Genomic DNA, 17,298 nt, shown 5'->3' with positions numbered 1-17,298 from the left:
AATAAAAATTTCAAAAGGTTGTTTTAGATAAATAATATGATTATAAAAAGCCGTTATAATTTATGCATGTATGATAAGTATATGTTAAATTAATTCATATTAACGGAATCATGAATACTTATAATAATAGCAGGTATTTAGGAATCTAAACAAGTGCTATACTTGATGTTGGTAATTTGGCAATTACACAGCTTATGCGCAACTAGGTACAGAGAACGTCTATTGTTTTAGCGCTGTTTAAAATGATATTTACTTTGAGCAATCCGTTTATTTTGTTGCTTGCGTTTGTAGTTGCTGAATCCCTTATGTTTACTAATGCTCTATAATGAATCTAATATATGTATGTCGATTGGTAGCATAAAGTTTGACAAACCCCAGGTCCTTGCAAAAGAAGTCCATTATCTACCCAGGATGCTGCGGGAGGCCATTGAAATTAAAATAACATCCTAATTTCAACAGGGAAGATGGTTTCTCCGTACCACCAGTTTGGGATCCAGTATTTCCTCTAATGAAAAATCCCAAACAGACATAAGACTGCAGTACTAATTAATATGTTTTAGTTTATTCTAATTTCTATTAATAATTAATAATAAATTAAATTTAATAAAAATTCATTGAATAAAATGATTTGTAAAACTTAATGTAGCGTAAATTGGAATGTTTTCTTTGTAAAATTAAAAATAAGGTATTTAATTAATAACTATTGTAACTATAGTGAAAAAATAGGGTGGTTTGCATCAATATTAGACATAACTGGTTGAAGACTGTACCACCTCAGTCAACCGTGACCATGGGACTTGTAAAGGGCCCGAAACGTCGGTTTGTTTGAAAAAACAAATATACGCGATTTAAATCCGGAAAAATGGTTTCATTTCCTAAGCATAAAGAAAATTATAACAAAAACAATATATAAAATAATATATACTGAATAAACAATAGCCAATACTCATTTTTAATATAATATTTATTACCTGTAATAGATCTTACTTCAAAGTAATAATGTGCCAGACAATCACACCTATTGCTAGGGCTCAAACTATATTTCGTTTTTTAGCATTAGTTAGAAGGAAATTTTAATCTTTTAACAGGCTCCAATTTATTCCGTTTTATAAGCAAAGTAATTTGATAAATATCGTGGAGTAAAATTCTCTAAATTTATGTAACTATCACATTTATTTTACTAGTCGCCTTCACTAAATAATAAATGATAACTTTCTATCTTTATATACTAATCTATCTTTATATAACATAATCTATTTCAAGAACTTGCACTATAAAAAACTTAAAGAAACAGAGGTTACTAACATAAACAGAAACTTTTTATAAAATATAATATATTTTAATGTCATTTATAACGCACACACTATATTCATATTCAGTTCTCTCGATGTTTTTCTCCTTTACTGTAACTTGTTGTCTGAAGAAAAATGTTTATGATATCTGCTTCTTTGTTTACCTTCGTTTGTATTTCTAAAAAAAACGAACCAGAACACCCAGGCTGGAACCAATTCAGAAAAGTTAAGTTCCCAAATCGGTCCCAATGGAACTCCTCATTCAGCGTCCGCAGAGCAAAGCATTGGGCCACCTAGATCGTCAAAAAATACTCGTATGTAGTGGTGTTAGAAAGTAGGCATGGCATTCAAATGTTTTAGGGGATTATTCTGTGTCCTTCTTAAGAGATAAGTGAAAGATAAATCGATTAACAATAATACTAAATTGCACTTTTAATACTTACATGAAATTGATACAATAGGTAGTTATAGGTCAATTCTTTATCAGAACAGTTTTGTACTTATTGAATGCGGTTCGTTGTATCACACTGTACTGAATAGGTTATTGTTACAACTTGTCAGATCGTTTATGCAGTACCACTTTTCCTTTATCAGAAGTGCCAACAACGTTATCGTTTTGTATAGGTAATCTTGCTTATCAGTTTTGTCACTATTTCAGTAAAATTTAATTACATTAGGGCAGTAAATCTTTATCTATAAACCGGGTTTCGTTTGACGAATCACCGCAAAGAAATGCACGCATGACTTGACTTCTTTGTTATAACATTCAGTCCTTCACGGACAGTATTTACATAGTGCCGCACACAAGAATCTGACTGTTTTTCTTTATGCCATAGTGCTCTTTTAATTCAATATAAAATGTAGAAATGAAACTATTTTATTGGATTTAAATATTTGTTTTTTCAAACATACCAACGTTTCGGGTCCTTTACAGGTCCCATAGTCACGGTTGACTGAGGTGGTTAAAGCATCGGGCGGCAGATGACAGCTTTAAGAGCAGACATATCTGAGTAGATATGTCTGCTCTTAAAGCTGTCATCTACCGCCGTCCAATCAACCCGTGACCATGGAGCGTGCAACCGCGAAAATAAAAAGCAGTCATACGTGGAAAGAAACCTGAAATTAGTGATAATCATTTACATCATTTAAAGTTGCTGATGTAAATTCCACCCCAATACTTGGTAGATATGCTTGTGAATAACTAAACTTGATCAAAAGGATAAGTCCCATTATATAAATTTATATTTTTTTTTAAATCGTGAAATTGACCAAAAAGAACATTGGTGTAAAAAAATAATAATTTAAAAACCTGAATTTCAGTAATTGGCAAAAACATGCTTTATCCCTGGTAACTCTGTGTATAGATAAGTATCTGAGTGAGTGAGTGAGTGAATGAGTGTAGATATATAAGTCCATGCACAAGTATTCTTAACCAATAAAGTACCTATTGAGCAGAATATCAAAATAGAAAATGCAATTTAACCTCGGTACAAAGTATTTATTTAGTTAAACGAACAAAAGCCATGTCAAATATGTTTTATTACTATTAGTGTTTATTTCAATTTATATTATTAAGGCATGCTTAATAAAAATAAAATGTGAGATATGTAATCAAATAATACACATAATCGTATGATAAACTCTTATTGTGCATTAAGCAACATGGCATATTACTTTTGCTAAACATTTTTTTTTGTATTATTATTATATATTATCTATAAATATTTTCTATATAAATGAGATTTGAATTTTGCTACGTGTTTTACATGGTCATAATATTTTATTTCTTTCATAATATTTTATTTGCGAAAAATTATGATGTTAAATATTTTGTGTTCCCAAACCTGAACTTAGAAATATTTATTCGTAATGCTGTAGCCTAGGTATTTACAAAACTAACTACTGAAGAACAACATTGTGTGATACGGAATTGTTTTCAAAAACAAACCTACCTAGAAATCATTGGTGACTAAGAAATTCATCAAAACACATTGTAATTTGCAAATAGTTTTTAGTTCCATTTTCATTTTATTTCAATGTTTGAAACGTATTCTGTTATAAGTTAAAGTCATGAGGTAGGCATTAGCGTGTTGCCCAGTATAACAGCTGATTGCTCCGTTTATTTATTGCCCTGTCCGAGTTAAATATGCAGCATTGCAAGGGGCAACTAGCAGTTCGTTCCATTTGTTATTGTTAGCGGCTTGTACTGTATACAACACAACACATTGCACAAGACACGACCGGTAGTCAAGTGCATTTAATGTTCTTATCGATCTATAAATTCTTCAAGAAGCCATACACGCAAGAACTTTACGTTAGATGTTGAATAGATACTTGTAGATAATACAGGAGTGATAAGATTGATATCGAATTAACTTAACGAAATTATAATTATGGTGAACAAAGCCGTCAAACAATTTGACCATGACAATGAAATCTATTCTAAAATATATGTATATAAAAAAAACGAAATCATCATGGGGAACCGGTCATCATGTGAAGATTAAAACAACATTTAAATTCAACCCGTGAGTAGATTTCCAAATCTTTCTAGAACATGTTATTATGTAAAATCTACGTTTTCTAAAGAATTTCGCAATTGATATTATATGAGCTTTCGAACTATGACTCCATCGGCACGCGGCATTTACATAGTGGCTAGGTAAGCCGACGTGCGGTTCTCCGCAGTCGGCAATCTGCCTTCGCTTCATCTATCGTCTACAGTTCATCTCGCAACGCCCTCCTTAGCAGACATCTCGCACGAAATTGAAATAAGTTGGATAAAATCTTTCTTTCAGTTTGGTAGAACGGCGAAACGCCGCTGCCCGCAAAAGGCGAGTGCTCCCGATGCTATCGCGATATGTGTCACCAAAATGTCCGAGAAGAAGCGTACAAAGCGACCGAGCCATAGTGTCGAATTCAGATCTTTGATAGCCAAATCTGATTTGAATTTCTCCATCACATTTATTGTTTTTTTCTCAGAAAACCATAATATAATACAAAAATTAACTAAAATACCTAATATGATATTCCATCTTTGTTCAGATTCTAAAAACTTAATAAGTTTATCTCCCGCCGAGTAATATCGCCCACGAGCTGACGAAGTAAATTATTAAACTATAAAAACCAAGTTATAGCCTATTATGTAGCGTAATACAATTTCTTCGGTCAAACAATTCATTATTATGGAAAAATTTGAAAATAATATTTTCTCGAAAAATCGTGTCTTCTAAATTCGATTAAACCTTGGCTGTAAATTACGAAAAATGTGACACATCTCCGCCGTGATAAATGGAAGAATGCTCAATTTAATTTAAGTGGCATCTTTTGCAACTTTTCTCTCAGTCCTTTTCTGAAATTAGTTTCTAATAGATCTTCAATTTCTCAAGTTTCAATGTGGAACTGACACAATACTCGTTGTGTACTGTGTCTCTTTATAAGCAACCATGGAATAAAAATATGCTACTCAATCTTTACCAGTGACAGTCATCTGCCACGCCTTAAGTGTATACAAAAATTGTAATACATTTACAAATATTAAAAAAATATTGAACCTTTAACATAAATGATCTTACTAGGAGACCTGCCAAGTTTGTGGGCGTCACGGCAGCTGCGGTGCGGTGGTGGCGAGCGTGACATCAGACTATCGCCAGCTCTCGCGATCCCGTAGAGGTTAACATCCGACGGATATACAAACCTGCCCAATAGCCAATCAAATATCTACAGACCGATAACACCAAAAATCCTGTTTGACTACTCGCTGACTTTTATAGCAGCCGTTAAGTTTGCTCAACGCAAGACAAATAAAACATGTTATAGTTCCAATTTGTCGCTCAGGCTAGACCTAGCAAACAATGCGTTTTATACCTCTAATACCTTTCATTCAGTGACAAAGTAGGTCTTAAAAAGTAAACATGTACTATATTATATTACTGGACTTTTCTGAAACATACATCTGATATGATTATTAACATCATTAACTAACGCATGTTCCATTAAAGAATGGGACCTGTTTTCCTTTCTTTTATTTGTTTTTCATAAACCCTGTGAGACATTGCATAAACAAACAGCTTTGAAATGTAAAATGAAGGCTCCTTTCTTAATTAAGAATTATTTAATTCCATTCTTTCGCTGCTCTTACTTAAATTCATGAACGAAGATAGGTTGTTGGAAGTAATTAGAATCTTAAATTAAATTACTTATGCCTTCAAAATATTTCAAAAATACATTGAATTTATTCGAAATCTTTATGTAGTATAACAATGAAAATAGTTTTAACTTAAAAATTTCTATTTTTATTATACCAAGTAATGAGGCGAATAAGTAAGCGACACGCCTGTGGTAAACAGCCGCAGTGCCGCAGTCGCAGAGCTTTAAATCGTACAGATCTGAGGGGCCCTGACACTGCGCCCGTCACCCTGATCACATACGTTGAAAAGTCCCACGTGCCTGTAATCACACCTGCACCCATACCTTTCAAAACCGAAACGCAGTACCTAATTAATGCTCACATTATAATATCACGGCGGCAGAAATAGGTAAGGTGACATTACTAGACGAACTCTTTCACAAGGAGCTCTACTGCTACTAAACATAATAAAATAATAAGTTATTATGAGCATTTGTATGAAGTCATCACATTTCCGATATTTTGACACCTTCCGATGCGTATTCGTAACTAAACGCCTGCGGGAAACTTTCTTCCGGCTGATTTAACGATTATCAAAGTTAAATCATCTAATTGGCTGAACAAAGCACAGCCTGCGCCGTTGGTTGTCGTTTAGGATTGATGCTTTCACTTTGCACACCGCTTGAGGATCCAACTCGATCTAACACTTGATACCATTATCTTGTGTGAAATATCCATTCTCGTGGCAATCATGATTAATTAAGAAACATCATTAGCAATAATTCATATCCAACTGCGTACTTATACTTCCTACAATTAGTAGTAAAAGTAATTTAACTCGTTCATGGGTAGTAACGGCGTATACCGTAATATTAAATATCAGAATTGATAGTACGGGGTACCCCGTTACGCTACTTGAATCAAAAAACCAACTAGGAGCTTCACAATGCGATTTCCAAGTGGTTTCCGTGTAGTTGCCTATTGTTTCTACATAGAAAAGTATCAACAACGTACTGAAAAATTTAATGATTTACACGTTCACATTTGTGAACGTTAAGACGGTACGGTGGACACGAATACCACTGAACTTTCTAACAGCGAAAGTAAGTACAATATATATTTTCCCTAAGTAAGTATATATTTTCCCTAAAATACACATGTTTTTAAAACTAATTCAATATAACACAACGGCTATCGGTTGATTTTAAAGGGCATGGTACAGGGGCGGATTTAGGCTTTTAGGCTTGTTATTGCCTGTGTTAGGAAACATCGCTCTTCTATAATATTAATTGTAATCTTGCTCGTATATAGTTTGAAGATGATGAAACAGACTACCTTAATGTCTACTATAACTGGTGTTACAACTAATACAAATTCCACTAACTACTGTAATTTTTAACTTTTCAGCTAAACATATATTAACCTAATTGTTAGTGTGTGTGAGTGCAAGTATGTGTATATGTATCTGTAGGTGTGTAATTATGTGGAATGTGTACATGTGTGTCATCCATCCGAAAGACGTACAATATCCAAAATTATACATTGTCATACCATGTTAAATAATACCATTTCAATTGCTTGTGTCATATATAAAAAGTTATTAAAATAACAGCTGTTATTATAAGGTTATATAAACATATATGTAAATTAAATTTCGATTTGTGTATATTTATATTATTTATTTACATTATATATATTATGTATATACTGATATAGTATAAATTTTATGTTTACCTGTTTATTTATTTATATATTTCAAACTTGTAATAATAATTGCTCAATCTCCTCATACGCCTTAGTTTCGAGCCATTTTGTAATTGCTAACTTACATTCACGAACTATTTTCTTGTACAGACCCAGTTCTCTGTTTAAATATGATAATATTAGGGGTTAAAGTATGAAATTGCCGTTTTATTGCAATAGGTTCTTTGAATTTTCATAGAATCTTCATGGTTTGAGGTTTTCGAATGAAACTTTTTTCAAATGGTTTCTGTGATTTTTTTTTTTTTAATTTGAAACATGTGAATATCGACTTTCAATTGTTTTTGTTATTCAATTTAGACAAGAAAGATGGATACTGCGGAAATTCGAGTGATTTTTGAATACGAGTTCCGACGCGGAACTAACGCGGCAGAAACAGCCCGCAATATCAATGCTGCGTTTGGAGAGGGGTCTACTAATGAACGCACCGTGCGATTTTGGTTTAAACGCTTTCGTGATGGAAATTTCGACTTAAAGAACGAGTCACGAGGAAGACCGCCCACACAGGTGAATAACGATGAATTAAGAGAGATAGTGGAAGCCGATCCTAGTCAAACTACCCAGGAATTAGCGGCATGGTTTAACGTTACCTTACCCACAATATTGACTCACTTGCGTCAAATCAATAAAATAAAAAAATACGAAAAATGGGTGCCTCATGATTTGACTGATCTGCAGAAAGAAACGCGTGTTGAAACTTGTGTTGCCTTGTCGAACCGGTACAGAAATGAAGGAATATTGGATTGAATTGTAACATGTGATGAAAAGTGGATTCTTTATGATAACCGGAAAAGAAAAATGCAATGGTCGACCCCAGGTCAAATGCCACAACAGTGTCCTAAAGCAAAACTTACCAATAAAAAGGTAATGGTAACTGTTTGGTGGTCTCAGCAAGGTGTTATTCACTATAGTTTTCTCCGATCTGGTCAAGCAATAACGGCAGATGTCTATTGTGCCGAACTCCGAACCATGTTGACAAAACTAGCAGTAAAACAGCCCCGACTCATGAATCGATCTTCACCATTATTGCTCCACGACAACGCGAGACCTCACACAGCACGAGAAACCATTTTGACCCTTCAGGAACTGCAGTTAGAAACCATTCGTCATCCTCCGTATTCACCAGACCTTGCTCCAACGGACTACCATTTTTTTCGTGATTTGGACAATTATCTACGTGACAAGAAGTTTTCTTCCCAGGAGGCAGTACAAAATGCTTTCACACAGTTTGTGCAGTCTAGATCGTCGGAGTTCTATCGCAAAGGCATTAATAACCTTCCCATTAGATGGCAGCAATGTATAGATAATAATGGCAACTATTTTGATTAAATAAATTTGTTAAAAATTTAAAAAATAAACAATTTAGATTTTCAGTACAAATCGGCAATTTCATACTTTAACCCCTATTACTACTATCAGCCCTACATTTTATTTTATACAAAAATGTTGACGGGAGTTGTTGAGCAATAGAGCTCCTTGTGAAAGAGTTCGTCCAAAGAAGTGCTGCCACCTTACCTATTTCTGCCGCTTAGCAGTAATTTGAGAATTACTGTTTCAGTTTTGAAGGTTAAGGGTACTGGTGAAATTACATGCACATGAGACTTGTAAACCTATGCATCAGAGCGCGCAGGCGCAGTGACAGTATCCCTCAGATCTTTGAGATTTAAAGCTCTGAGTGGCACTGCAACTGCTTTTTTTATAACATCAAGTGACGGGACGAACAAGTCATGCGCCTGATGGTAAGCTACACGCCTGTTCATAACAGCTGCAGTGCCACTCAGAACTTTAAAAAGAAAAGAGCCGGCACTGCCACTGCGCCCATACCCTGAGACATAGGTTGACAAATTGCCTGTTATTTCACCAGCACCCTTACACTTCAAAACCGGAATACAGTAATGCTGACATTACTGCTTCACGGCAGAAATGGGTAAGGCAGTACTTCCCTAGACGAACTCTTGCACAAGAAGTTCTACTACTATGGACAGGCGTGTCGGTTAACACCATGCGCACATTTGTTCGTTCTGTCACTTGATATCATAAAAAATCCGATGTCAATGATAAAGCGTAATTACTATATTGAATCAATTTAAACACTACGGCACAAAGTAGTGATACTTTGGAGTGCGGTACTATTTAAGTATTGTCCATGAACGGGTTGAAAAAAATCCAATTCCAGTGTCTATACATTGAATACTTATACACATACAATAGGTAGCAAAAGTGTACACCTTAATAGAAAATAAAAATCGTCTAAGTTATATAACAATAAAGATATAAGAATTGTCATAAACCAATACCTCTAAAGTAATCCGAAGGAGACAGAGACCGAAAATATAATTTTGCAGCCCTAATCTATTTTGCGAGTAAAGGGCAGCGCCTGTTGTGACGCTGCGATACGTGAGATGGTTCGTCCCATAAGTCTTTAACACGTACTGACCTCAAAAAAAGTGTTTCAAAATACGTTTGAAAGCATTTGCGAAATGTATGTGTACCTAAGTGAAAACGTTACGCCGATTATTTTACGCTACAGTAACATTGCATGCTAACAAATATATAACTCGATTATCTTAATAAACCCTTTTGCGAAATAAATGGGCATCCAATAACGTCACAACCATGCAAATCTTATAAAAAAAGATTTCATGCATAGGAATGATAAAATTGGAAACATTTGCCTATGTACTTAGAATAATAACGCATAGAATGATAGTTTCATATCAAACGAACTGTCACAAGTGAGGCAAAAACCAAATTCATGTAGGCGTAAGCAACTTGTAACTACGCTCGTCGGCACGCACACAAATATACAAATAATGATGCCATGGAATAACATTTCCCTCAAAAGTGGGGAAATTGTATCTTGCTTAACTCATCATTTAGTTAAAGGTGCCTACAGATTTGCCCGACATTGTCGATCAGGTGCCTATAGATATGCTCGGTTTTGTCGATGAAAAACGAATATAGCACTTATTTGTAAATCCAAGATGGCGGACACGATTTTTCAAAATATGCAATATGGGTATCATTTTCGAGGTACTTGGGGGTGCTCATGACGAATATGGCACTCATTTCTACATCCAAGATGGCGGGCACGATTTTTCAAATAATGGCAAGTTGGGTATCGTTTTCGAGGTATTTGGGGGTGCTCATTACGAATATTGCTTTTGTTTGAACTGTCGTGTTTGCCATCTTGGATTTAGAAATGAGTCACATATTTGTATTGAACATTCCCAAACATCTCGAAAACGATACCCAACTTGCCATTATTCGAAAAATCGCGCCCGCCATCTTGGATTTAGAAATAAGTGCCATATTCGAAACCTAAAACCGAAAATGCCATAAGCAAACATTAAAGAAAATAACTGTTAAAATAGATTAAAAAATCGCTTAAGAATGCTCCCCTTTTAAGAAAATAAAATATTTTAATATAAAATATTTCGCTTGAGTTACGAAAAGAAAGACATATAATAAGCTATCAAAGTTGTACTGGTGGTGCCAACACTATAGTAGAAACAAATATATACTGTAAATTTGTTGCAATATGTGCTCCAATTCAAATAAAATTAATATAAATAATTATTCAATAAAGCATGAACGCAGAGCCGTTAAAAGTATTATAAAAAATTAAGTGTCCCAATCACTTACAGGAGTTAACGAAAACATTTAATGTTTATTCGAGTAAATATTAGTTCAAAATGCGCAAATAAATCGAAATTACAGGCACCACTAAAATTTACGTAATATAATTATTTTGATACAGAATAGCAAAATGGGGAGAAAAAAATTCGTTACTTTGCAACACTTTCGTATCTTGTTGCCGCGAAATTATTTTTCTGTTTTAGTGAATATTTACATAAAAATATGAGTTGAAACGCATTACTTACTTGTGGAATGCGATGTTAGTGTCTATTTTGTTTGTCTGTTGTATTTTTACACCCATTTACCGCACATTTCGTCATTTTTAGCAAAAAATTTTGGAGCTGTTCGCGGTGCAATATGACCTTGAGCACTAACAGCCCGCGCGCTCCTGGGACGCGTTTGGAACCCTCTAACTTGCCTCACTTAGCGTGTGCGGGCTAGGTTTCTATGCGTTATTATTCTAAGCCTATGTATTAAAAAAATATAAATGATTATAAATTTGAAAACAAAAATTCATGAAATTTTCTATTGCAAATTGGAATGAAAACATTTGTTAATGTTTTAATTGTTATTTCATTTTGTTGCATTAATAAAGGGGCGGGTTGATAAGTCCGGACTTTGCGATTTATCAACCTCACCTAACTTTTTATTTATTTATTTTTTGGTACTGTTTTTTCCATTGGAAAAGGCAAAGGCACTAAATGCGCCATACAGCCAAGACTGAGAGTAATCTCTTTCTTGTATTCCATTACAAGAATTAAATGTCTTCGATTTTTTATTTTTGAGTTAATTTGAAAAAGTAACGTCAGTTGTTTACTAAGGAGTTCTAAATTAAGCAACGATATTTGTATACTAGCGTACTAGATTCGGCATTCCGTACACACGCTGTGTTTCGTTGACGTGCGGTAAAGACACAAACACTTCAATATCATAGATTAATAAGCAACAGAGTGTCCTGTCTACACAATAACAAAGTAGGGATAATTAATATTGAAAAATTAGTTACTATGGTCACTATATACTGTGGGAAATAATACGAACTAGCAATGTTAACGCAAATATAATATAGAAGTAGAAATATTAAGAAAAAAGAAAGTACAATTTGATAGAGAAGACAGTTATGAGAGAATCATTTTTTACGTGTGACACTAAAGTCATCGTGCTTCGAACAAGGAGTATGTTTACGCTCCAACATCCCTTAAACATATCCCCATCATCTTTGAACTTACCCAGTCAGCATCATAGTTACCGTGCCGCATGATTTCACCAGGATTGCACTTGTAACAGAGCTTGAAATCCTGTGTTCCTTTCAAATACCGTATCACACGCTTCAGAGCGATCCAATGTTGCATTCTTCAGGCTTGTTATTAATTTGCTTAACATGTTAATAACAAAGCTCATGTCTGGCCTCGTAACTTGCGATATATACAGTAAACAACCTATAATTCTTGATAAGGTATATCACCTAAGACTTTCTTTGTTTCTTCACGATTTTCTAGCATCTTTGAACCCATATCAATAGGAGTCTTGACGGTTTCACAATCTGTCATTCTATACTTATGAAGTACCTCTTGTATGTACTTTCCGTGGTCTAAATATATGACACCTTTCTTTCTATCTCTTGTCACATGTATGCCAAGGCAATAACATACATTACCAAGATCTTACATTTTAAAATGTTTGTTCAGCTGTTCTTTAATGAAGCTTTTAGACATTTGATTGTTTGTGAATATCAACAAGGCATCAACATAAAGAGCCACAAATAACATATTCTCTTTGATTACAATCTTTTGATAAAGGCAAGGATCTAATTTTGACTGCAAGGACCCATAGCCTTCAATAAAAAATCAAGCTTCTTATTCCACTGTCTTCTTGCCTGTTTCAATGCGTACAAAGATTTTTTAAATAAACATACTTGATCACTTTTCTCATACATCGTAGGTTGGACCATATAAGTCTCTTCGTCTATATCTCCTTGGAGGAAAGCTGATACAGCGTCCATTTGATATATGTCTAACAAGTACCGCAGAGATGCACGTCTCACAACCGGTGAATAAACTTCATTATAATCGACTCTTTTCTTCTGTGAGCAACCTTTTATTACCAGTCGTGCTTTATACTTTACTATATCACCCTTTTCATTGATTTTTGTCTTGAACACCCATTTACATGGTAAGATGCGTTTCTTAGCAGGTAGACTTGTAAGTTCCCAAGTATTGTTTGACATTAAGGATTCTTACTCCTCATCCATTGCGTCTTTCCAATTTTTTGAATTGGTGCTCGACAAAGCCTCATTTACAGTGAATGGATCTGTAATCTCTTCAATACACATGAAATTATTACCTCTCTGATGCAATTTCAAAGTGATAGTCCGCTCAAATCTTTCGTTACTATCATAATCGTCACTCGTATTAGGACAGTAAGTTTCATCATCACTTGCTCTATTCGCGCAACTGTCAAAAGAAGTATCCGGTGATAAAGTAACATCCTGCGTCTAATTCTGTGGATTCTCTCTTTTTAGTACGCTTATCTGTGTATGTACTCACGATTTGTGAAGGTAGAGGCACGGTACTAAGCCTTGACATTCGTTCAGGGTCAAGTATGAATTTATTTGCACTCGTGCATTTTTCGATAAATATCACATCCCTGCTGACAACTACCTGTTTAGTGTTTGCGTCATACAGTCTGTAACCTTTCGTATTTTCGCAATAACCCACGAAAGGTAAATCACGTGATTTCGGATCCCATTTCAGCCTTTCTTGTTATGTTTCAAGATGTCTTTCATTATCCAGATACTCATCTCCATCACTATTGGTAAATTACTTGCATAAGAGACTTGATTCACAAAGTGACAGTAGGTAGTACAACATACCCAAAGAGGATTGGATTGAAGACTGCAAAAAGTAATCGCCACCACCATTTTTGAAACAGTGGTGAAGTTAGCCGAATAGAATTGAGACGTTTCCGTTCCAAAAAATCATCCTTAGACTCTTTTACAAATAGGATTTAGACTAAAGGCGTACCCTGACAGGACGGGACGGCAGTCGATCCTTCAGTAACCCTATATGCAAGCACACACTGACGGCATTTATGTCGCGGCATCCTTAAACATGCCACGGTATCCTTAGGCATGTTTAGGTGTGCTGAAGCGTACCGTCGCTACATATGTGCGTGACGTGTATTGAATGCTATAGTTGCATGGCGTCAAGCTAATGGTGATCAATGGCGACGCGGAGCGTGCGTTCTGAAACCTATCGATGCATCCTTAAGGTTACCGAGGCATTCATAATACTACCGAGGCATTCAAAATACTGCCGAGGCATCCATAAGGCTACCGAGGATCCATAAGGCTGCCGAAGCATCTCTAAAATGGGCAAGGCATCCCTAATGTTGCCGAGGCGTCCATAAGGTTGCTGAGGCATTCCGGAGGTTGTCTAGGCATTCCAGAGGCTGGAGGCTCGGCATGCATAAGCATATCGCAGCATCATTTTGCAGCTACGATCATTATCACTAAAATTGCAACTATAAAGGCATAATCTTCAGGTACATTACTACTCATCACCTAAAAATCCCTTGCCGTCCCGTCCTGTCAGTGGGCACTGGGACTAACTTTATTACGTAGAGGACTTTCTTTTATAATTAAAATGGCTTAATTTTGATAATAGTAATAACATCTTGCTTAGCTGGTAAAAATGAAGAGGCTTACTTTTTTATGAGGTCAAATGACAACAAAAAAGTTCAGTAAATAGTGACCATATAGTAATTAGTGTTTTGTAAATTACATTTTTTTTTAATTGTTAAACAATTTTTCATGTTATAAATCTGAATATTTCATCATTATTTTACCGTGGACCATGATAGACTAATAAGGCCATTGCCTTTTGTACTCCAACGGTAAAAATTAGATAATGTGAAAATGTCACAACATCATAACTTATTTTGCATTTTCCCAAAAAGTAAAAATTTTGTGTTGACCACTTTCATTCTAAAAGTTCGAAGTGTTAAGTAAATAATATTGATAATTAAAACTATTATTAGACATACTGGTACCCATGTGACCTGATATTAAAAACTGAATAGAAGACTGTGTTAAAGTTCCAAAAAAAAAATATTTTAATAATATAGAATTTACATGATTGAATATACCTAATACTTTAAAATGCCTAAAATTTAATCAGTATCTAAGTGATTAGGTAAATAAAGATAATTAAGTAAAAAATACATTTTATTCAACAGTAAACCATATTAGATGGTAATGACATATTAGATTAATTTTAATTTTTATATTATTATTTTATATTATATATTTTTTATTAAATTAATTTTAGACTTGTGTCACTTCCGTTGAAGCGTGATTTCTTTTTTCCTTTTTTTCATGAAAACTGCAGTGATAATAGCTAGGTTCTTAACTGAAACATATTGTACGATACGGTACCTTTCATTTGAGACTACTTTGATTCATACCAAAAAAACATTGTTTTTTTTACTGTTTCAAGTGCTTTTTTGAGAATGGTCCAAGTGCCTATTTTTTTTGCAAAGGAATGTATTGTAAGGCCAAAATTTTGTTTTCGCTCGATACCTGCTAAATTAACAATTTTATTATGATATGCGACAGGCCTACTCCTAAAAGTTGCAGTATCACTTTATTTTTAAATCGCAAAAATCATAGGGGCTCCGCCACTGCGCCCGTCACACACGTAACTTGGCGATTTTACATATATGAGTGATTATCTATAGAAAACGACAAATAGCGCGTCAGACGACGTCCGTCTTCTGTATATATAAATTACGTCTCTATTGTTTATATTTGCACATAATTTTGTAATCATAAAGAATCACTATGACGGGTATTCATACGGACAACTACGCGATACAAAGTGATGATTTCATCCGCGGCCAATCCCACATACCACATTTTGCGCCAATCAATTACATCGTGATCGTGACAATTGAAATCCATTCGTGTCATGAAACTTGCAATACTACCTAGTTACTTGATAAGGACAACGCACGTTTTGAATGTGTCTGTAATTGCAACTGAACAATCTCTTCGAATTCCTTTCCAACAATTTGCCCAGCGGGACCACTGAACAGCTCTTTTGCTGTATTTAGTTATCGATTTTGCTTCGAGATCTACATATTTTGATGTCAAAATTGTAAATGGAAATGAAGTCATTCTGCAATATACATATCAATTTGTTTTAATTTAACATATTTTTTCTTTACATTTATTATATATTAGAATTTACAGTGAGTAACGTAAGCGTAAGGCGGGCGGGAAAAGGTAGCAGGGTGCAGCGGGCGGCGGGAAATGCGGGAGAGGGGTGAAGAGTACGGGCGGGTGCGAGCGCTCCAGGACTCGCGAGATCGCGGTCGCGTCGGCTCGCAGCCTCGGCCGCCCCTAATCTCATTACCACGCACGGTCGCCTCACTGACCTTAGCCCCCTTTTCAACACGGGAAACCCACATAATTGTACATTACGCACCCACCATTGTTTACGTCGCGCCTACGTCACGATTCTCTAGGTCGAACATAAATTATTCAACTTACCCTTGATCCCCGAGGAACGCCGCCCAAATCGTAAAGGAACTTTCCTTCGTGCCGACAAATAAGAAACACTGATTTATTGTCCAAAACCACTTGCAGACGTTAAAAACATTGTGAGATCACTTGTGTATAAATCGTGGAAAAAAAATGTTATTGTGGATGCAAACTTAGGAATGATGTTGATGTATAGCGGTGAGATCGAGTCACGGGCGCGGGCGCAACACGAGCGAGCGTCGCGACGTCGACGGCGCAGAGCGGCGTGTGCGCGCGCGCTGGCGGTGGGGCCGACCGGTCGCAACCGGGCCGCGCTCTCACCGGCCCTGCCACAATGTTGGTTATAATCGCACTTGACACCGTGCTGCGCTCGATCTCGAAGAAAGTTTCACATTTCTTCGATACCAGAAAAGTTTCTTTATCACCTGCGTGCTGCAAATATTTTCCTGATTGTTAGAACCTACGCGACACTTTCGTTTTCAGACGACACAACTCTACTGACGTGTATTATTGCGGTTGTGAAGCCACTTCTCCGGCCTAATTGAATTAGGTTATTCCGTAACACTTGTCACTTGAGTTGGCTTCGTCTTAGGAACCTTTTGCATGCTCACGTGCATTGCACAGATAGAGTTACAAAATAATAACTTTCCATTAGCCCCTCTAACATCTGGAAGGTTTCACGGCTGACGAACTGAAAGCAGTGAAAGTGACTGCCAATTCTCTCTGCGAAGATAACACAAGCGATAAGTTTGTAACTACTTTTCCATCACGTCATGCGAGACAATCAACTATTAATTCGATTATTCGTTGTGCAAGTGTTAATTTCAGTAATAAAACAAAAAAGGTTAGTTATGAATGTATTACCCTCATCAAAGCAAGTCAAGATATGCACAACAGTTAGCTGACAGCCACTTTAATTTAATAAAAGTTTCTCT

At 35.5% G+C, this 17,298-nt stretch overlaps 1 protein-coding gene across 1 annotated transcript in view; it reads right to left on the bottom strand.

Moving 5' to 3' along the window:
* Positions 1-16,685, bottom strand: part of LOC113230540 — a 49,551-nt gene extending 32,866 nt beyond the window's left edge. Inside the window, exon 1 of the mRNA XM_026464529.1 lies at positions 16,373-16,685. The gene's annotated coding sequence lies outside the window, so the exon portion shown is untranslated. The remainder of the gene's footprint in view (positions 1-16,372) is intronic.
* Positions 16,686-17,298: the final 613 nt, after the last annotated feature.

The sequence above is a fragment of the Hyposmocoma kahamanoa genome, unplaced genomic scaffold, assembly GCF_003589595.1.
Source record: "Hyposmocoma kahamanoa isolate Upper Pololo Valley unplaced genomic scaffold, ASM358959v1 63, whole genome shotgun sequence".
Lineage (NCBI taxonomy): Eukaryota > Metazoa > Arthropoda > Insecta > Lepidoptera > Cosmopterigidae > Hyposmocoma > Hyposmocoma kahamanoa.
Note: the sequence above shows the minus strand (reverse complement) of the source record. Positions and strands in the feature narration are given on the sequence as shown.